We start from the raw sequence: 23958 nt of genomic DNA on the forward strand, positions 1-23958 counted from the left end.
AAAGATTTAGTGGCTGGTGTGTATCATGCTCAGATATTTTCTTGGAATCTGCCTGTCATTTTTCTTAACTGGAGTGTGAAGGGAGTCAAATCTGTGGATCACTAATTTAAAAACCATCACATTCCTTTTAAAATACTTTTGCATGTTTATTTAAAAGAACTAAATCTTAGAAAAGTACAAATAAGCAAATAAAAATTATCCATAATTCCCTAAGTGATAGCAAGAGGTAAAATTTTGGTGCTTACCTCTACAGTGTGTCTCTCTATCCTCCATCTATTCATAGATCTATCGTTTCATTTAACAGATGTTTTTTGAGTGCATACTAATGCCAGGTTCAGGTTCTGGTAACATAGTAGGGAACAAAACAGGTATTTTAAAAATGCTGCCCTTATAAGGTGTATAATCTATTCGGTTGGTGCAAAAGTAATTGCGGTTTAAAAGGTTAAAAATAATTACAAAAGCCACAATTACTTTTACACCAGCCTAATAATTGAGACAAAGATATACAAATGCACACACACACAAACTATCCTAGTACACATGTTGTTAAAAATATGCATGTTAAGCATTTTTGTGTCAAAATATTTAAAACATTGTGTTTTTTAAATTGAAGTGAACTACAATAGCATAAAATCAACCTTTTTTTTTTTAAATCAACCCTTTTAAAGTGTACAATTCAGTGTCACTTGGTACACTCACATTGTTTTGCAACGACCACATCTACTTAGTTTCAAAACTTTTTCATCCCCTCAAATAAAATCCCTTATATCAATTAAGCACTCATTTCATATTACCCCACCTATTTGCTCTTGGATAACACCAATCTATTTTCTGTCTCTGAATATTTCTTCATATTTATATTTCATATACATGGAATGATATAATATGTGAGATTTTGTGTCTGACTTCTTTTTCTTTCACTTAGAATAATGCTTTTGATGTACATCCATATATTAAAATAAAGCACTACTTCATTATCTTTCTGGTTGAAAATATTCCATTGTATGTATAAACCACATTTTGTATATTGAGTATCTATTCAACAAATGATGGAAATTTGGGTTGTTTCTACCTTTTAGCTATTGTGAATAATGCTGCTATGTACATGCATGTGCTAGTAATTGTTTAAGTACTTGTTTTAAATTTTTAGGGATATATATTTAGGAGTAGAATAGCTGGGCTATATAGTAATTCTATATCTAACTTTTTTATGAACTACCAAACTTCTTTGTTAGTGGCTACACTATTTTACATACCCACCAGCAATATACAAAGGTTTTAATGTTTCTGCATCCTTGTGAACACTTATTTCTTTTAATTTTTAAAACTATAGCGGGCATGAAATGATATCTCATTGTGTTTCTGATATGTATTCTCATATTGACTACTAATATTGAGTATTTTTTCATGTGCTATTGTCTATTTGTATATCTTCTCTGGACAAACATCTGCTTAAGTCTTCTGCGCATTTCTTAATTGAACTGTCTTCTGTTGTTGAGTTATGAATTCTTTGTGCATTCCAGATACTAGACCTTTATCAGGTATGTGATTTGGAAGTATTTCCTCCTATTCTCTTGGTTGTCTTTTCACTTTATAGATGATGTCTTTTGATGCATAAAACTTTTTAATTTTGATGCCGCCCAATTTATTTTTTTATTTTGTTGCTTATGTTTTGGTGTCATATCTAAGAATCCAATGCAAAATCCAAGGACATGAAGATTTACCTCTCTGTTCTCTTTTAATAATTTTGTAGTTTTGTCTCTTACATTTAGGTATTTGATCCATTTTGAAATAGTTTTTTTGTATATGGCATAAGATAGGAATTCAAGTTTATTCTTGTTTTTCTTTGAAAGTATTTTATTCTTTTTGATGCTATTGTAAATAGAATGATTTTTGTAATTTACTTTTCAGATTGCTCATTGTTAGTGTATAGCTAACATTCTGAGTTTGTGTTGACTTTTTATCCTGATATTTTGCTGAATGTTTTTATTAGTTCTACAGTTTTTTTGTAGAATTTCTAGGGTTTTCTACATATAAGATCATATAATCTGAAAACAGAGAAAATATTACTCTTCCTTTCCAATTTAGATTATATTTTATTTGTTTATTTTTTTGTTTATTTATTTATTGTTGTTGTTGTTGCCTAATTGTGCTGGTTAGAACTTCTAGTACTATGTTGAATAAAAATGGTGAAAATGGGCATCATTGCTTTGTTCTTGGTCATATATGAAAAGTTTTCAGTCTTTCACCATTTAATGCGATGTCCACTGTGAGTTTTTTGTGTATGAATTTTATTACGTTGAGGTAGTTTCCTTCTATTCCTAGTTTGTTGAGTATTTATATTGTGAAATGGTGTTGAATTTTGTCAAGTGCTTTTTCTTCATCAATTGAGATAATCATGTGATGTTTTTTCCTTCAGTCTGTTAAGGTGGTGTATATTGATTGATATTTGTGTGTTGAACCATCCTTGCTTTCAAGGAATAAATGTCACTTGGTCATGGTACAAATCCTTTTAATATGCTTCTGATTTTGGTTTACTAATATTTTGTTGCGACTTCAGCATCAATATTTATAGGAGATATTGCTTTGTCATTTTCTGTTCTTGCCATGTCTTTATCATGCTTTGATATCAGAGTATTTGATATTTGGTTTTATTGCTATTCTCTATTGTTTGTCACTGGCCTAATAGAATGAATTAGGACATATTCACTTTTCTTCAGTTTTTTGAAAAAGTTTGAGAAGGATTGATGTTAGTTCTTTATAAAATGCTTGGTATAATTCATCAGTGAAGCCATTAGGTATGGTGCATTTCATTGTTGAGAGAATTTTGATTACTGATTCAATCCCCTTACTAGTTATAGGTCCATTAAAATTTCTTTGTGATTTTTGTCTTGTTTGGTTTTATTGTTTTAGGAGAATGTCCATTGAACTTTTTGCCATACAATTGTTTAGAATACTTTTGGATAATCCTTTTTATATCTGTAGAATTGCTGTGTTTCCCTGAAAATAAGACCTAGCCAGACAATCAGCTCTAATGCGTCTTTTGAAGCAAAAATTAATATAAAACCCGGTATTATATCATATTACATTACATTACATAATATTATATTATATTAAGACCAGGTTTTATATTATAGTAAAATAAGACTGGGTCTTATATGATTTTTTGCTCCAAAAGACGCATTAGAGCTGATTATCTGGCTAGGTCTTATTTTCAGGGAAACATGGTCTTAATAATATCCCCAGTTTCACTTCTGATTTTAGTAATTTGAATCTTTCCTCTTTTTTTCTTAGTTTATCTTGAAAAAGCTTTGTCTTTTTTGTTAATTCTGTTAATCTTTTCAAAGAACCAGTAGTAATGTCCCCAGTTTCATTTCTGATTTTATTAATCTGAATCTTTCCTCTTTTTTTCTTAGTTTATCTCGATAAAGGTTTGTCTTTTCTGTTAATTCTGTTAATTCTGTTAATCTTTTTAAAGAACCAACTTTTGGTTTTATTGATATTCTCTATTGTTTTTCTATTTTGTTAATCTCTGCTCTAATCTTTATAAATAATTTCCTTCCTCTGCTACATTTGGGTTTACTTTTTTCTTCTTTTTATCTAGGTTCTTAAGTTATAAAATTAGGTTACTGATTTGAGCTCTTTCTTGTTTTAATATATAAACATTCATAGCTATAAATTTCCTTCTCAGCACTGTATTTGCTGCATCCCATAGTTTTGGTATATTGTGTTTTTATTTTCATTTATTTCTAAGTATTTCCTAATGTCTCTTGTGATTTACTTTTGGTCCATTGAGTGTTTAGGAATGTGTTTTCAATTTTACAGTTTTGTGAATTTTCCAGTTTTACTTCTGTTATTGATTTCTAACTTTAACCTGTTGTGGTCAGAGAAGATACTTTGTATAATATGTATCTTTTTAAATCTATTGACACTTAATTTGTTGCCTCACTTATGGTCTATCCTGGAAAATGTTCCATGTGCACTTGAAAAGTGTTTGGGGGTGAAGTGTTCTGTATGTGTCTGATAGATATACTTGGTTTATTGTATTATTTAAATTATTTTAACATATTTGATTCAAAGTCTTTGCCTAGTAAATCCAATGCCTATGTTTCTTTGGAAATAGTTTCTGATGATTTCTTCTATAAATGGGCTATATGACCTTGTTTCTTTTCACAGTTTGTAATTTTTTGTGTGTGTGTGTGTAAAACACTGGACATTTAAGTGATATAATATGATAACTCTGGAAATTAGATTATCCTCTATCCAAGCTTTGTTTTTCTTGTTTGTTGTGTTCTGTAGCTATTTGTTTAGTGATTTTTCTGTAATATTGTTGTGAAACTTATATTCATACTTTCTCACCTCAGATCAATAAAATGTGAAAGCTTAGTCTTATTATCCGGTCTTTTATAAGTATGTACTCTGCCTTGGGAATGCATATAGCTCTCACAATTTTCTAGTATACATGGGTACTTTTGAAAACAAACAAACAAACAAACAAACATTCTCCCCCTCCTTTTATTCCCAGGGTTTAGACATTTTATTGCTTGCTATAAATTGTAATCTTTAGCCACAGGCCTTATTAAGTTGTTCATTTGCCTTACAATTTTTCTTTTTGTCTGTGTGTGTGTGTGTGTGTGTATGTGCGCGCGCGCGCACGTGTGTGTAATGCCTGTCACTTTTCCACACTGTATAAATTCTATGTCAGGCAAAATGGAATCAAGCATCTTATGTCAGTAACCCCCAGGCATGTTAGAACAGATAAAAATAATTCTTTGAGAATAATGTCTATTCTGTTCCTGTGGAACCAGAGACATGGGTTCTGTGCTGGGACGTAGGCTTGCCATCTTCAACCCTGCGGTCAAGCCAAGAAGTATTAGGACAAATACAAGCAAAAATACCACAAGGCATTTCTACAGTTTCCAAGTTACCCTTTTCTTCATTCAGTGTTGACTTGATTGCTGTAAGCCTTTAACTATTTTTCCAGAGCTCTCACGTAGGTGACTCAAAAAGTTTTTGCTTAATTTTTCATTATTTTGTGGATGGATAAATTCTTAGAGCTACTTACTCTGCCATTTTTGCTGTTGTCCTCTTCTAAAATATTGTTTTTAATGACAGTAATTATCTGTTTGTAGAGTATATGAACTATAATGTAGGTAATAGGTGGTTATTTTTCCCCTTTTAGAGAATATGTAATTTTCTGAGAGCAACATAGGGAATCTGTTGTGATATATCCAGATTGACATACCTGGATTGAAATGTTTACTCTCCCACTTCTTATGGAATAAGTTACTAAATATCTTTAGATTACAGACTTTGTTCCTGAAAAAAGGAGATGGTCATTCAGACTTCTTAACGTTGTTGTCGATATTAAATAAAAAATGTGTACAAAGTGCTTAGTACTGTGTTTAGTGCATTTCAAGTGTTCTAAAAATGGCATAGAAAGTAACTGCCTCTGTAAGTCTTGGCTTATAGCTTATTTACTTAGCATGAGTTTCTAGAAGGAAAATTGCTGAAATAAATAATATGTACATTTTTTAAAAAAATTTTAAAGTAACATCAACGCATTCTCCTTTGAAAAGGGTTTATCCACTTTACTCATATTTTGTGAAAAGGTATCATTTTCTGCTCTCTTACCACATGGCTTTGTTGCACTCACACTTAAAGAAAGACAAAGAGATGATCTTCACAGAATGTTCCTTTATTCACTTGGACTTAGAGTGTCATTTTAGACCACTTCTCCCCTCCTTCTGCTTGGCTTAATAGTGACAGTTCAGTTTTGTTTAGTTGTTTCTACCCAAATGCAGAAAGATACTAGACCATGGATGTATGGGGAAAAGAGCCCTTCTAGACCCTCATAGATATCACCCCAGGGTAAGTCAGTGGCTCTCTAATTCCTGATGGTTTTAGAACCTGTATTTCTGAGACATAAACATGGAGAGAGAGAGGTATTACATATCCCTAGGAATGAGCATATAATTGACCAGCAATCTGGGACATGTTTTTTCGACAACATCTTATTATTTAAAAAAAAAATTAAAAAAAAAAAAAAAATTAAACATTCAATCCCAGGATACATTTGAAAGTAGAAGATTATCCCTGGAAAATTGGAACACATTGTCATGCTACACAAATTATTAGTTGGTTATCTGTTTTCTAAGTCTAGTTCCATTAGTCAAGAGTCTGGAATTCAGTTGGCAGTCAGTCTTGACTTTTTTGGGGGAGGTGAGGTGGGGGCAGGGATTAGTTTCATAGTTATTTCTGTTGGGAGGGGAAGTGAGGCTACATGATATTTCCAATAGTAAGTCATCCCTCTTCTGACATAGGTCAATGTGCTAATTTGAATTATGCCTCAACATGCTTGTTACTTCTTCTTGGGTGTCCTTTATTGTGGTGACCATCCCTTTAGAGTATAATCCCAGGTCTCTTGGTCTCCAGCATGAACAAAAAACTTACTTTGGCCTATCAATTAGTAGTGAGATTTAAGAAAAAATGTTGATTCTCATTTCCTACAAATACTTACTGTATTAACTCCAACTTATGAGTTCTGACAATTAAGTTCACAAACTTGTTGCAACGATATTGCTAACTTTTTTTGATATCAGAGGGATTATTCATTATAAATTTGTACCAACTGGACAAACAGTTAACCAACTTTATTATTTGGAAGTGCTAAAAATGTTGCATGAAAAAAATTAGGATCTGAACTTTTTGCCAACAATTCATGGCTCTTGCATCATGACAATGCACCAGCTCACAGGGCACTGTCTGTGAGGGAGCTTTTAGCCAGTAAACAAATAACTGTATTGGAACACCCTCTCTACTCACCTAATCTGGCCCGCAATGACTTCTTTCTTTACCCAAAGATAAAGGAAATGCTGCAAGGAAGACATTTTGATGACATTCAGGACATCAAGTGTAATACGACGACAGCTCTGATGGCCATTCCGGAAAAAGAGTTCCAAAATTGCTTTGAAAGGTGGACTAGGCACTAGCATCAGTGCATAGCTTCCCAAAGGGAGTCCTTCGAAAGAGACTGTAGTGATATTCAGCAATGATGTAGGTAGCAATTTTTCTAAGATGAGTTTGTGATCTTAATTGTCAGAGCTTATATATGTTCTATATGAGGTTGGTCATGTCCTTGATAAGAATTCCTCTGTAAGCCTGCATACTGGAGTAAGACAACATGAAACAGAATCAGAGCCAGCTCATCATAGACATATAATTTCAGAGAAAAAAGAGAAAAGCTCTGTTGTGCATCTGAGATTTTGGTGTTGTCAGTTACTGCACTGTAACTTAAACTAAATTGACAGATAAAGTTGGTCTTCTCGGGGAATTGTTTACCCCATGCTAGGAGAATAAAACTAGGTTGGTGTGTAATGCCTTATTTGACAATTTATTTGACAATTTATATCTTATTACTCTTGACCAGACCTATTTAAATTATGTATCCCATATTCATTCTGTATATATGCTCAGCTAAGGATAAAATGTCCTATCTGATAAAGATCTGGTGCTCTAAACTGGCTACAGTTCATAAAGACTGATTTTCTGTCTGAACTTCATGATTTATACATAGGAAAACTTGGACAATTACGTCTTAACTTCCTGGGGACACTATAATGATTGTCTCCATTGATTCTATTTTTATCAGGCATTTTAGATCAGTCCAGATGCCTAAAAAGAAGTCTGGAAGGAAACTTTCATTTTAGATTTCCTAAATTTGAGACACTAGAGAAAAATCTCTGAAAGAGATTTCTCTCTTTAGCACTGGAATCCTGGGCTGTGGAAACTGGTGTAGCACTAGAACCCCCTCACTCCTCCAGGGGAAGGAACTCCATAGCCAAGATATCCCTCCCAGTTTTTAATTTTCATACTCGGGTGTGGGATCAGCTTGTTCCATGTCTCTGTCCCTCCTACCAGTCTCAAGGTGGCTTCTTCTCTATGTCCTTAGTTATAGGGCTTCAGTTCAGCAAGACTTCAGGCAATTCTCAATGATGGTTGTTTTGTAGTTGAATTGTAATTTTGATGTGGTCCTGAGAAAAGGTAAGCACAGTGTTTACCTACCTGGCCATCTTGACCAGACATTTCTGGATGGTATTTTAGGTAATGATAAGCAGCTGAGGATTATATTTTGAAACGGTTTTATTGTTCTTTTGCTTCCAAATTTTTAAGAACCTGTTCAAGATATTTATTCTACATGATTTTATATCACAATATATTCACTCTATAGTTTGAGAGATATAATCAATAATGTTATAAAGATTTTGTAGGGTGTCAGATGGGCATTTATCTTGTTAGGAAGACCACTTCATGAACTGTGTAGATGCCTGACCAATGTGCTGTACACCTGAAGCTGAAACTGAATAATATTGAATGTCAAATATAATTAAATGCGTGCAGACACACACACACACACACACACACACACACACACACACACGAGCATACACAGTCACAGGACGTGGGATACAGCAATAAGGAATATAGTCAATGGAATTGTAACAACTGTATACGATGTCAGAGGGATAGTAGACTGGGGGGTGGTTACCACTTTGTGAAGGGAATAAATGTCTAAGTATTACATTGTTTTGTACACCTAAAACTAAAAAATGAGAAAGAAATCTTGCCATCTGTGACAACATGGATGGACCTAGAAGGTATTGTGCCGAGTATAGTAAGTCAGACATTGAAAGGGAAATGTCATATGATTTCACTTATGTATAGAATTCTAAGAACAAAATAAACAAACAAAAGAGAAACAAATTCAGATACAGAGAACATTTTGATGGCTGCCAGATGGAAAGAGGTTTGGGGCAGGTGAAAAAGGGGAAAATATTAAGAAGTACAAATTGTTTGCTACATAGTAGTCATGGGGATGTAGGGTATAGCATAAAAAATATAGTCAACAATATTGTAACAAATATGTATGGTGTCAGACAGGTACTAGATCTATCAGGGTGATAGATGGGAAGGGGGAGGGAGCACGGTGAAAAACCTGAAGGGTTAAAAAATCCAAGTTGGAAGTTACAAAGTAGTCAATGGGATTTAAGGTACAGTATAGTGAATATAATTAATATGATAATAACTATGTATAGTACCACATAGGTACTAGACTAGTTAGGGGCATCATTTCTTAAATTATATATGTGTCTAACCATATGCTGTACACCTGAAAATAACATAAATAATACTGAAGATCAACTGCAATTGAAAATTTTAAAAAGTGTGTGTGGCAGGGGTGGGAGGAGAGAAAGGAGAATAAGAGGTTCAAAGTTCCAAGTATAAAACAAGTTATACTATTGTGTGTGAGCTTTATTTTAATAAAAATAAATAAAATACCATCCAGAGATAAAATTTATCCAGAGATTATCTTGAGACATGTATTATACTTGTAACCTGTGGGATTGGACATCTCTACTCTATCCCCTCTCATATAAGCATCCCCGCGTAGAGTGGAATAAACCAGCACTACAAAAGCCTGTACCTTGGATTGAGCATTTAAAGATGAATACAGGATGAGTTCCACAAACAGAAAGTCAATGAAACTGATTTCAGTAACTTCTGAAAGGTCTCTCTCTCTCTCTCTCTCTCTCTCTCTCTCTCTCTCTCTTTTTTTTTTTAAATCTTAAATTACCCCTTCCACAAGCTACCAAATATAGTCCATTGAAATTTTGATGAAGTTTTATAGAGGGAACATTAAACAGGAAATCTGATGATCTAAATTCTCATCCTAAATCTGTGCCACTTCACCTTTTGGATTTTGGTTTTATTTTTAGTAAAATGAAGTCATTTGACTAAATTTTTCATATGCAAATCTATCTAGTAAATTTCATGTAGAACTATGGACACATCAAACTCCTTTTCTTGCTGAAAACACCAATGTGTTTGATTTAATTTCTAAATTAGTGTTGTTTTGAATGGGAAAAGACTTATGGTGTCACCTAATCTAATATCCTAACTAATGGATGAGGTCTCTCCTTGGCCCAAGGGACTGTAAATTTGATAGCAGAGGAAATTGCATAATTCAGTCCTGGGCTAGAGAATGCTTCCACCAAAACTGCTGCACATCTGTTCTTATTAGCTTGTTTCTAAGAAAGCAAAAATACTGTATTTTCTCCTTCTACTTTCTTGTCCCTTGCTGCCAGACCCGGCTTCTTTCATGAAATACAATGCCTTTGTGGAAAAAGAACAAGCAATAAGGAAGACTTGTGAAACAGCAACAGACACTGGCAGCAACTCTGCTGGCAACTGAGGCTGTGCAGGGGGCTGGGGAGCCCCTCAGCGTTCTCAGCTCTAGAGGATGGTACTGAACATATGCAAGCCTTGCACTGTTCCTTATCACTTGGAGGAGAGCTGGTGGATTCCAGTAAACTCAAGCTGTCTCTTTCAGGTAGAGGGGGAGGATATTTACATAACAAAGAGAAGTGCTGGAGGCCATTTCTCAAGGTTTGAAGTGTGTGATAGGGACTACTCCAAATGTACCAGTTTGGGCTAAACTTCTGAAAAAATGGAGTGGGTATTATGCGATCAAGGTTGCTTGTACTCTTAGTTTTTAAAGATTTTATTCTGTATCCCTCTAGTACTATAATCTAGAAGGATATAATGTAGGGGGGAGAGAGAGAGAGAGAGAGAGAGAGAGAGAGAGAGAGAGAGAGAGAGAGAGAGAGAATACAATAAAGCACAAAGTTTTTCTTGAACTTGATTTTGTGGTTTAAAATCTACAAGACCTGCTTTGGAAGACAGTCCTACTATTTACAACAAATCATGTCTTAGCCAAGCACTTCTGTTAGTAGTGATTTGTCAGACAAGTAGCTCAGAATTCCTTTACAAGACAGCAGTCAGTTCAGAGCCAAATCTCTCCTTCACATCAAAGCTCTTCTTTGGAAATCTAAAGATTCATGTATCTTGGAGTTCATCAGATGTGGTATTTTCCTGAAAATATATAATAGTCAGTTTTAGCTTTGTCTTTAATGAAAGAAACATTCCTACCCGTATCCAATAAGGGTGGGATTGTATGTGAATTGTTTTTAACTGCATATGAATTTCATATAATAAAAATAACAATATTTTATCAATACTTAAGTATTTTCACAGGAAGACATTTAAATATATTATTTAATTCAATGACATTTGCTGAGCACCATCTTTGTGTCAAGCATTGTGCCAAATTCATCTTTCCATGTAGTATGATCTGTAGTAGAATAGACAAAAATATGTCATAAAAACAATAGCTAGCGATTTATCATGTATTGACTCATTCTCTCTTCTCAATAATCCAATGAAGTAGATATTATTATGAGCCCCCATTTTACTTATGAAGAAACTTAGATATAGGTGATTTAAGTATCTTCCTTCAAATCATTCAGTAAGTAAATGATAGAACTAGGACTGGAATCAACAGTCATAGTGTAAAAAGCATATTTAGACTATATTCTGTGTTTTATTTAGACAATAACATCATTTATTTCCAGTACACTGGATCATATTTGGCCATGCTACCCACTTGCAGTAAGGGAGTGGCTGAGACTCAGTAGGCTCAGCATGCATGATTACTTATAAGAGGCCAGGTCTACCTTTGCCTACTAATCCTTGTAGTCCGTACGGCTGTACCATGTTTCCCTGAAAATAAGACCTAGCCGGACCATCAGCTCTAATGCGTCTTTTGGAGCAAAAATTCATATAAGACCTGGTATTATATTATATTATATCCAGTATAATATGATATTATATTGTATTTTATTATATTATATTATATCCAGTGTTATATTATATTGTATTTTATTGTATTACATTACATTACATTACATTACATTATGCTATATTATATATAAGACCCAGTTAGATATTATAGTAAAGTAAGACCGGGTCTTATATTAATTTTTGTTCCAAAAGATGCATTAGAGCTGATGGTCCGGCTAGGTGTCATTTTCGGGGAAACACGGTAATAGGCAGGGCTCACCTAGTTGTTTCCTTGTCCCTCTCTGCCTGGGCCTTTTCTCATCATGGATCTCTAATGTCCCTTGACTTGCCAGATAAGCAAATTTCTTGAAACTTTATCCTTTCTATATGGCTATTTTGGGGGACAGGAGTAAGGCTCAGAAAGAAAATTACCTTTGGAGTCTTTAACCCGGAAAGTAAATGCAAATATATTATTGACATTTTAAAAAAATGTTAAAAGCATCAATATTTTTAAATGTAAATTGTGTCATCCATTTATTCTATATTAAAGACAAAATGAATTATTTCTGAGAACCAGTTTTAGAGCTTATAACTCAATATATGAGGGACCTGATTTAAATTGTTAAAAGTGTTTCATTAGAAAAAATGTAAAATAAAAAAAGAGAAAAATGTAAAATACATGAAAATTACGAAAATGTAAATAAAACACAATTAACATTTTTTAATATGTCATTTAAAATAATTAAAAACCCTCGGAGGAATGATAATGAGGTACTTCACAGTGTGAATTCTAGAGAAAAGATACTCTTGTTTAAAATTCAGGTTTCATCTTTTCCTTTCTATTACATAGACAAGCTAATTCCATACATATGGACAAGCTAATTCTTGTTACTGAAGTTCACTTTCTTCATAAATGAACATGGAGCCAGTTTAGTGTTTTTCTCAGATTGGTGCTATGAAGATTAAATAAATTATTGTAGGTAAATTGCTTAGTGCAGTACTACTTGGTAGTGAATAATGGATACATTTAAGGAAACCAAGGGAATACACCAGGAATGACAAAAGAAATAACTATAATAAATTATCGTGGACATATTATAGCCAAGGGTAGTGAAACTCCACAAGGTATTTCTAGCATCACACTCGCCTGTTGTTTGCTGAGTATTTTCTACTCTAATTGGATCTTAGCCCTAGCCTCTCCTTAGAAAATTCCTACACATTGAGCCAAAAGGCCTGCCAATTTCTGACTCCCCATGGTTTTCACATGGCATGTTATTAAAACCCTCATGTAAGTGACAAGCTTTAAAATTTAGTCTTGTCACGGGGACAGTTGATTTTTTCAAATAATATTTGTATAGCCCTTTACCATATCAAGACTTTTTCACTATTTGATACAATAACACATTTGTTCTTCATTATCCTATACGGAACCTATTATTATCCACATGTTAAAGGGACATATAGAGAAGCTCAGTCAAACTTGAACCCAGACCACTGGATTCCAAATCCTTTGCTTTTAAAACTTGAGCTGGTCTATATAGTAAATATTTTTTAAAAATCAGTATAATTTCAAATAGATGGTTTAGTCAATGTGATAAAAAAATATTCAGAGAATGCTGTTAAAACCCAGGCTTTTTGTGTTCATCACAGAAATGGTTTGAAACCTTAGCCACATTCAACCTAGTCCTACTGGATTTGCCTAATGTAAACCTGACTCATTTATTTAGTTGGGGTATTTTTTTTTCTTCTTTCTTAAGTAGCCTGTTGAGGACAATTTGGGTGTAACAGTGTTTTTGTCCTGCCAAAGGAGTGGAGCAATACTGAGATATCATGCACAATCAATCATGCAAATATAACATATGTCCATATGTCCAGGGACCAGAAGAAATCACACCACACCTTGAGCATGCCTCACATTCTCACTAAATATTTATTCTTGATTGATGAATTGCTTAAAATATGACCAGGTCACTGGGAAATCAGGCAGGGAGCCAGTCAGAATTTAATGAGGTTGGCTTTTTGCCCACTCCTATCATAACACATGTCCTTCTTTACACACTAATATTTAAGGTTGTGAAACACAACCTGTCACCCCAGTCTATTTTTTTTTTTTTGCTTAACTGAATTTGAAAATAAATTCAGTTATATTGACTGTCAGCAAATAGCTTTTAAACTATAGTACACATAAAGGTCACCTTGGGGAGCTTGTTAAAAATACAAATTTCTCACTAGTTCTCACCTCAGAAATCTGGGGTGAGAAATATGTTCTGTTAGTACATGAACATTGTTGAGACCACACTATAAAAAGAGATGTTATAGAGAAATCTTTATGTTCACTTTTGAAAAGGGACAGAGGGTATTAACACATAGTTTGTAATATTCATTCTAATAAGCTGCATTAGCTAGACAGATAAGTAGATCAATCTATCTATCTATCTATCTATCTATCTATCTATCTATGATATATATATATATATATATATACTTTAATACAAACCTTATCATTAAGCCATCTAGATCTTTGATGATTACCAATACCATCCAGTGGTTTTATTCATAAATTATGGAATGACTTCCCGTATTCATCAATTATGGTATGACCTAAAAAATAGTTGTTCATATCAATGGTAATACTTAACCTTGGTCATCATTAACATGGAGTGAATATTCAGGCCTTTAAAATAAGGAAGTAAAGAATTTTAATAATTCTACACACAGTAATTTATCATTTTAATCATTTACAAATGTTAAATGCATTTTTCCCTAAATCACACACAAAAAAGTAATAAGTGTAGAGTATGGGAGAAATAAACAAAAAACTATAATTTATTATCAGTATAACAGATATTGATTTTAGGTAACATGTAATGAGAATTTAGTGATCTGGTGATAATATTGAGACTCATTACTTAGCTATGAAATTTGAATATAGCAACCATTTATGAGTCTCAGTATTATCAACAGATCAAATCTGAATATAAATTTGGTTATAAAATTTGTTACAACAAATCATCTTCTATCAGGATACTGTTTTGCCTGTGCTATTATTATTGGTAGTTAAATGGATTTTCTGTACAATATTTCTTGCATTTCTTGATTTATTTTATATAAGTGTTAATGGATATGTCTGTACGCAGCTACAGTCCTTTAAGAGATATTTCTCTCTACCATGTCAAAATTGGCTGCATTCAAGTTTCTTCTAACACAGAAATATATTAAGCTCTCACTTATAAACATCTCTTAGTTGTATATTGTGGTCACCTACAGGGTGGCCTATTTAATTACTCACCGCTCCTGAAGGGCTGGGCCATATTTCTGCCTCACAATTCCACTCTCTGGCTGTAGCTAGTTGGTCAAGGTTTAGACTTGTGACTAAGGAGGGGCCAATCAGGTTTGCTCTTCAATAAATTGGAATAATTTTACTCTGTCTAGGCTATCTTTTAAGTGGAACATCTCTGAACAGTGACCTTAGGCCAATCTTCAAACCCATCTTAATTTATTCATCTGTAAAATGGGACTAACATCTGCCCTGCTGAATTTATAACATCCTCTTAAGGATCAAAATTTGGAATATATGCAAGAGTGTTACACATATTACTATATAAACAATTATCATTGCAAAGTAACACAGATCGTGTACTGTGATATTCAAATAATAGGAGGAGTATACCCGTTAAACAATGGAGCTCCTAGACTTTAGAAATCATATTAATTTATTTTTTATCTTTAGTAAACTTTTAACTTCTCTTAAAACTATTCAAAATATAAACGGATTTGAGGAGAAATCTGAAAGATAGCTACAGTATAGATGTAGAAAGTAATGCTTACAACCAGAGTGCCAGTTTGTTAATATCATCTCAAAATTACTGAATAAAAATACATACTAGGGTCTCCCAGTCAGTGTATCCTTTCCATAGACAAGGTGAAAAAAAAGGAGATTTAGTAAAAAAAAAAGTTTTCTATTTTTATTTAGAAACAGAATATATAAGTCAATGTATAAATTCTGATATACTTTGTAATCAGATGTCTGAATGGGGGACCAAAAACCTATAATTCTCTCCCCACTTCTGAGTTTTGATCAAATAAGAACTATTCAGTGGTATCAAATATATGGTCATACGAACATCACAGAGGAATACAATAAAAGAAAAAAAGATGATTGACATAGTTGTCAATTTCTATTTGCCTAGTAACACCACGAGGAAAAAGAATATTAGCACACAATTGCATGGAGTAGGAATTAATGTAAAAAAATGTGTTTACTATTTCTCCATACATTTTCCTTTCACAACTTCATATCTCTGCAATTGGGATCATCACTTTGTCCTGAGGCAACATGGCTGATACTCAATGCCTCCTAACGCAAGGCAGCACAATTTTTTGTGGGTTCTTTACGAGTCCCTTTCAATAGATATTCACCTCTTCGGCTTCAGTAACTCAGAGAACCCTGCCTTGACTATTGGTATTTACAACGACCTTAGGCACATCTTCAGCAGATAGTCAACCTTTTATGAAATGGGGTTTGGAATAAGAGTTTTCTCTTCAGGAGAGAAGTTTGGGGTAAGTCCTGGAATGCAGCTAGGCATTCCTTACTGGTGGGTAAATTGAACAATACCCCCTCTTCATATCCTTATCTCTAAGGTAATGTGCTGAGTCAGAGATGCTGCAGCTAGTCTTTAAAACCCAACCAAACAAGAGCCTAAAGGGCAATTTGCCTTTCTGGCCCTGACGGGGATTCATGAATGACTAGGGAGGGCCTTCTGTGACTCAGGGAGGGGTTGACCAAATTATACTTAGCATTCCCATCCTAATACCTGGAAGACTGGCTTCCCTCATTCTAATTTGGGGGGTTATCTTTCTTTAGCTTTCACCTGCCATGTCAAGATGGAGTCTTCAGAGGAATTGGTCAAGTGGATGAGCCTGAATAGTACTGAGCCCTTATGGAGGGCATAGGCAAAAGAGTCTTGAGAAGCAGGCACATGATGAAGGACCAGCCACACATTGAACAGGATGTTTGCCCTGTTGGTAATAGGCAACAATTGAAAGTTTTAAGCCATATCTCATATTTGCATTAAAAAATACCCTATTGAGCATGGAGCATGAATTGGACTGCAAGAGTGAAGCTGGAGCAGTGGTTCAGGCTCCAGATAATAAGGATCTAAACTGGGGTGAGCAAATGAGGATTTGAGATGAGGGGAGATAATTGAGAAATATTTAACTAGATTCCTTGATGTGAGAGGTTAAAAAGAAATAAATTGTTGTGTTAGATAAGAGAGTTTAGAAACTTTCTTGATCTAGGGCTGAAATACCAAAACCTAATTAAGATCCTCCTTCTGGCATTTTAGAACTAATTTAGAAAATGTTTTCTTAAATCTAACACTTCCTCCTCCTTAACATAGCTCCCCTGCCACCTTCTCCCCCCGTGCTCCGCCCCCCAATACACACACACACAGACACACACACAGAGTTTTCCCAACTACAGTGGCTTCAGAGTAGGGAAACACTAATGGAGATTTATTATCTGTCCTCCAGGGATGTCTGGTTAAGCAGACATCTCATTAGACCCTGTCCTATTTTTTTGGACTTTACAGCTCTCTCCTAAGGTTGTACACTTGCCATTGACTTCCCTTGTCTTCCATCAATTAATAATCTTTATTAATTACCTAAACTCCATCAGATCTTGAAAATATCTAGTTTCAATACTCTGGCATGTCCCCCAATCCTAGTTCTTCAAATCAGAACCACTGTTGGGCATTTAAGATATCTGAAATTGTCTCAAATTTTCCATAACCCTTTTCCTACTTAAATTTTCATTGTTGCTCTTTGTCACCATCTTTGCCCTGGGTAGTTGCTTCAGATTCTTCCTAAGTTTAGTTTTTATTCTCTTGAGATATACCATATAGCTAGGAAACTCAGGTGAATACTAATGTCCTGTTGGACACTAATCCATTTAAGACTTAGAAGATATTTATAGGAGGGGCTCTCAATGTTGATTATGCATCAAAATCACTTATAGAATAAAAATAAAAGGAAAATTAAAGAAAGAAAATGAGAAAAGAAAAAATATATATGTATATGAATGGATTAATTCCTGGATGAATAGTCTGTTCTTGTTGGTCTAGATGGGAATCAAGAATCCCTTGTTTTATCAAAAACATGGCATATATTTTGATGAGCTACCAAATGAAAAAAATTTTGAACTGGTTATATAGTACAACCTCCTACTTTTAAATGGAAACTTAGGACCCAACTAAGCAGAGTCTCATAGAGGTAGACGTAGAGGTGGTTGCCCTGGGTAGTTGCTTCAGATAGAGGTAGACGTACACAATTTCTCTCTCAAACTAATGTGTTTTCTATTTCTAACAAATGCCTTGTCTTAATTACTTGATTCAAATAATTGGTAAGAATATATATCTCATTGTAAAACTTAACCCATGAGTTCCTTCATTCTGGTGGGGTAAGTTTCAGAACCATATACTTTTACCTACTACTCAACCAGACCCAATAATTATAATATTTAATAAAGACTTACAAACGTGAAACCTGTTTACAGTCAGAACAGCAGCAACTATTTACATAATAACCAACATGCACAGCTAAAGCCTTCAGGAGCAGTCCAATAAATATAACATGGACTCAACTGCTTACTGCCAGTCTTGTCCATGATCCTCTTTTTCTTTTAGTGTTTAGGAGTTTGAACTGCTAACAAATGTCCGTTAAATATTATTTCAACCTGTTTGAAAGCATGCTACATCTTTTATGATCATGGGCTTATGCTCATGCCAAATGAAAAGAATGTGTTTGCAACCTGTTATGTTAGTTTTGAGCCTCTGAGGAGATTATGGTAATAAAAGCGATTACAGGCTTACATTCAGAATCTGTGTAATTTTTCCTATATTCCTGGGTTTGCATTTACTGGTTACCATCACATTCCAAGTAAACATTATCTTTTCTTCTTCTGTATACAAAACTATTATTTAAACCTACTTGGCTCTACGCAACTCACCTCACAAACCCCTGCCCCATGCCAACATTTACCACATGATTTTTCCCAATATGTGCCATATTGTGCTGTGGATGAGTGCCCTTAGATGACAAAGTGAGTGAATCTACTTGACGGTGCCTTTTGTCCTAAAACTTGGCAGAGGCATCATATCTTAAAATGTGCACCACTCTCTGATTTTCCCTAAGGCATGGCCCAATGGAACTCAGCTGTCCTCTAGTAATAGCTGCCAAATTGGGAGTTCCTCTTCTGTATAACTAAGTTTCTCAAGGTATTCTGGGGATTTCCATTCTGCTACTTAACATTATGGGAGAGATTTGAGGACACTTAGAAAAGATGCTGACTTGAGCACAGGTGTTTACCCTCCAACTACCCCCCTTTTCCATTATATAACTGCAATTTATGAAAATATATATGCATATGTGAATACGGATGTGTGTGTGTGTGTGTGTGTGTGTGTGGTCTGTGTTGACAGGTGGTTTTCTTAGCAATGAAGATTCAGAAAGGGGGCTAATTGAATGTCACAGAATGGAATAGTTTTGATGAGAACTAGTGTAGTGATATTGAGGAAATATGAAGGTTGATTTACAAATCCCTAACCAAGAAAGCTGTATAGAATTAACAGAAAATAGTTACAAGAAATCCTGATAGAATACCACTCATACATTCTCATTTGGATTATTGCCCAAGGGGACAGAAAGGGAGTACCCAACTTATCACCAAGTTGACTGAGATTAAATATTATTCAGAAACACATGACCTAGGATGCTAAAAACACGCAAAAGAATACCAATAAACAAAAAAGGCTCCAGTGGGAAGGTTGTCCCTGATGTAATTTTTAATTGAAGTCACAGGTCCAACTGTTGTTTTAAAAATTGGAGGGACACTTAGGCAGATTCAGAGACTCATAACTAACAAGAGTAGACACCTCCATGGGAACCAGTGTCAGGGTAGGAAAACCTAAACTGTGCTTGGAAAAATGCTGCAGGCTGAATGTGAACAACTTTAGGAGTTTACAACTCTAAGAGGAGGGGTGCCCAGTTTTAGGGTGGCCCCCATATTTTTATGAGTTTTACTTCCAATAGTCCTACCAGACTCTCACAGTGAAGACCGAAGAAAAATCCTTTCCTGCTTCTGGCATGGGGAAGGAGAAAATTCTGTTCTTCTTAAGAAGGCCTACCCTTAAAAACAAAGAAAACAACAACAACAACAAAACCCTAACTATTTCACTAGAGCCTAAATGACTGGGATTTTACCCAAGCCTCACCAGCCTAGGAGAAGGAAAATACTCACCTGTATCCTGCTTTAGCCTTGTATATGGAGAAAGAAAAATAGCCATCTCCAGCCCCTACTAGCCTTTCAAGTGAAGGAAGGGAAACACTGAACTCCAGCCCTCTCTAGTCTTTGTGCCACAACTGGGGGGTAAGGGGCTGACAAGAACTTGTAAAAGTCACAGCCCAAGGGTGCAGACTCACTAAAAGACTGAAATAATTTATAGGACTATATAATGAGCTCCTTCCCGCCTCTTACTACCTACCAATAGGGGTCCTGTATAATAACGGGGGAATACAAATGAAAGAACTGCACACATCTAGGACTTCAGTTAACAATAAGTCTCTATAGAACCCCAAAGACAATAGGGAAGACAAAAATAAAGTCACCAGAGGAAATTTTAACCTCTGACACCTACAGCCACAGCAATAGTAAACATAGCTAAACCCCCAGCCAAATAAGCATAAAACCTCAGATCATTTTACACAGGACATCATGTCCAGCTTTGACCAAAAATTGTCAAAGCATACTGAAAGAAAACAAACAAACAAACAAACAAAAAAAAAACAGTAAAAACAAAAATAAAACTCAGTTTGAAGAGACAAGGCAACCATGAGAACCTGACACAGAGATGGCAGAAATGTTAAAATTATCAGACCAGAAATTTAAAGCAACTATGATTAATATACAAAGGGCTCTAATATAAAAAGCGGACAACATGCAAGAACAGATGGATAATATACACAGACAGATGGAAACTCTAGGAAGAATCAAAAGGAAATCCCAGACATCAAAAACACTATGACAAAAACAATAAAATGCCTTTGATGGGCTCATTAATAGACTGGACACTGCTGGAAAAAAATCAGTGAGTTTAAGGATATGTCAATAAAAACTTCAAAAACTGAAAAACAGCGAAAAAAGACAAAAAACAAACAAAAAACTGGAAGATTTAAGTACTATGGGAGAGCTACAAAACATCTAACATGCATAATAAGAATTCCACAAGGAGGAAAAAGAAAGAAGCAGAAGTATTTGAAGCAATAATAATTGAGACTTTCCTAAACTAATGATAGACTCCAAAGCACACATCTAGGAAGCCAGAGAACACTAAACAAGATAAAGGAAAAATAAATAATTAAGCCTGGGCCTATGATATTCAAACTGCAGAAAATAAAAGACAAAGAAAATTTTCAAAGAAGCCGGAGAAGAAAAAGATTACCAATGGAGGAGCATAGATAAGAATTACATCAGAGTTCTCTTCAGAAACTGCAATCAAGAAGAGAGTGGATTGAAATACTTCAAGTGTTGAGAGAAAAAAACTCAACAACTTAAAATTCTGTATCCAGTGAAATTACCCTTAAAAAGAAAAGGAGAAATAAAAACTTCCTCAGAAAAACAACAATTGAGAGAGTATGTCACTAGCAGAACTGCTTTCCAAGAAATGTTAAAATAAATTCTTCAAGAAGAAAGAGAGTGGCACAGGTCAGGAACTTGGATCTACATCAAGAAAAGGAGAGCATTAGAAAAGAAATAAATTAAGGTCACATGAAATATTTTATTTTTCTTATTCTTAATTGATCTATGAACCACCTCACTGGTTAAGTATATGTAAGGAGAGTTCTATTATTACCTGGAGAAATCAAGGAGAATATACTGTACTGCTTTACAGCACACACACACACACACACACACACACACACACACACACACACACACGACCATTATAGATCTCCCTCAAATGAAGAAAAGTCTTTGGAACCTAAAACCCACAAAAAAACCAAAGTCTACAATATATTTTGCCACCCAAAGGAAAGAGATAAATATAACACCTGAAAGAGAGAGGACACATTTTTACAATATTTTTTACTCACAATAAAGTTCAGTGAAACATAGTCTATGAAGCAATAGACAAATGTGAGATCAAACATGGAAAGCACATGATGTGAATAAAAGCAAAAAAGATACAAAAGAATTTTGTGGAGTAAAGACAGATTTTAAGTGAACTAAAGCTAAATTTAAAAAATCAGAGAAAATAACTGAATCAGGAGCATGGAGGACAAATTATAGACTCTCTACAGAAGATAAAAGAAAAGGAGAAAAAGCAAAGAGAAAAAGGACCATCAAAATAGAATAGACAAGTGGGACAGACAAAAGACATCAAATATATTGAAGATAGTGATTTTTAAGAGACAATGACAACAGGAACAGAAGCAAACAATTATACTTATGCTTAAATAAGTACTACCATAAACCAATAGATTAAAAAATGTAAGTGATCCATTAATAGAAAAGTGAGGCACTAAATTCTTAAACATAGTATAGACTAAATCATTTGTAAATATGGATATGTTACCGGAGTAATGGCTCGGTCCTTCTGCCGACGCAGTAAAGAATTACAGATCAGCAAACATGAAGGTATAGCCTAAGGAAAGTTTATTAGATGTGTTATAAGGGAAGCACAGGCCAAATTGAGAGAGACAATGACACTGCAGGGGTTGGGCTTTGAATTTTATATTGTTAGCTCTGGGCTAGCTCTGCGTGTGACGTGCACACTTCGGTCATTTCATTGACACGTCTAGGTTATATAACCCATTTCTTTCTGCACATGACCTTACTCAGTAAAACCCACAGGGGTGGTTAAAAGTGCAATGCCAATTTATTGTAACTATATTATAATGAGGCTAGGCTAAACCAAGGGTAAGTTTTACCATTTTGCACAGTTGTCAAAAAAAACAGATAATTCTAGATGGATTTTACTTCCCTCTTTTCAGGACGTTCTAACCGCAAAATCAGTTTATGGGGAGTGGACCTGGGCAGTGCAAAGTGCCAGTTATATTATTACTCATCCCTTCTGTCCTTCGTGCCTACCTTCTGCCTAATAGATATAAGAAAATGCATAAGTAATTCCTCCATGACAATGTATTTTATGTAAAAATTTAACAATACATTAAGCCAAAGTTCCAAGATTATTTTAAAAAACAAAAGCTTACAGGTAGAGATTAGGGTAACTGGATGAAGAAATTTTGTGTAGTCATTTATCAGAGGATTAATTTGCTAAATGATATTTCATCTTTAATTTTAAACCTAGATAAATATAAGGTCCGTAATATTTTCAAACTCTTAAAATTAATTTCTGTTAGAATTTAAAAACACTGATAGCAGGAGAATAAAGTCTTCAGCAGACAAAGCGACTGCTATAAAACAATAGGATCTATTGGGGACTTCACTAACTGAAGAGAGAATGTTCTATCTACAGGGATTAAATCCAATTTCTAAAAACATCAATGGACAAAGAAAGCACATCTGTAATGAGATTACTCCTGGATCCTCCCTAATCAAATAACTTGAGACAATAACCAAAGAAATAAAATCTGAATACAAATTGTTACCGTAGGCAGAAAGAATGGGGCCGCAGGGAGAAAGGGGGAGGAAAGGAAGGAGGAGGTGAAGGAAGACAAAGGAAAGAGGAGATGAGATCATTCTTAAAAACAGGTGCAGCTACCAGACTGGCTAGAGCCAGATTTTGGTGACTCAGGACGCCATCTTGCCCCTCGAGGTGAACTTTAGCTAATTGTAAAGGATTATAATACTATTAGCATTGTAGGCAGGGAAAAATCTCCACCTCCTGTGTCACCATGACAGTTTCAACAAGGGCCAAGTAAAGGGAAGGGAATGCCGCTTCCCAATGGGAAGGAATAGTCAGTGAGGACCCGCCTTGGCAAAGCCTATAACACCACCCCTAAATCTTGAATATTTTGCACCCTCATTCAAATAAAATCCTAAGCCTCTTTGTTCTTTGAGGCAGTTGCCCTCCTCCTGGCCTGCCCACTCCCACTATTTTGGGAGTGTACTCTCTTTCTTTCCTTTAGTAAATCCACTCTTTCTTGGCTTTGTTTGTGCGTCCTTGAATTATTTCCTGTGATAGTACCATGATTCCGTTCTCCGGTAACCAAATGACAGAAAATTAAAAGGGAAAGAAATGTGTATATATTTTAAAAATG

The 23958-nt window shown here is 34.7% G+C and overlaps 1 protein-coding gene across 3 annotated transcripts in view; it reads right to left on the reverse strand.

The window, feature by feature from the left end:
- Positions 1–23958, reverse strand: part of LOC148758918 (uncharacterized) — a 933397-nt gene that overhangs the window by 111057 nt on the left and 798382 nt on the right. For 2 of the 3 annotated variants that reach the window (XR_016020439.1, XR_016020438.1), the window contains 2 exons: positions 14177–14280; positions 8125–10932 (listed from right to left, as the gene is read on the reverse strand). The exons of the other annotated variant lie outside the window; for it this stretch is intronic. The gene's annotated coding sequence lies outside the window, so the exon portion shown is untranslated. Of the gene's footprint in view, positions 1–8124; positions 10933–14176; positions 14281–23958 lie in introns of those variants that run through there. 3 annotated transcript variants of the gene reach the window in all.

The sequence above is a fragment of the Rhinolophus sinicus genome, chromosome 2 (assembly GCF_057876585.1).
Source record: "Rhinolophus sinicus isolate RSI-liver-muscle chromosome 2, RSI-T2T, whole genome shotgun sequence".
Classification (NCBI taxonomy): Eukaryota; Metazoa; Chordata; class Mammalia; order Chiroptera; family Rhinolophidae; genus Rhinolophus; species Rhinolophus sinicus.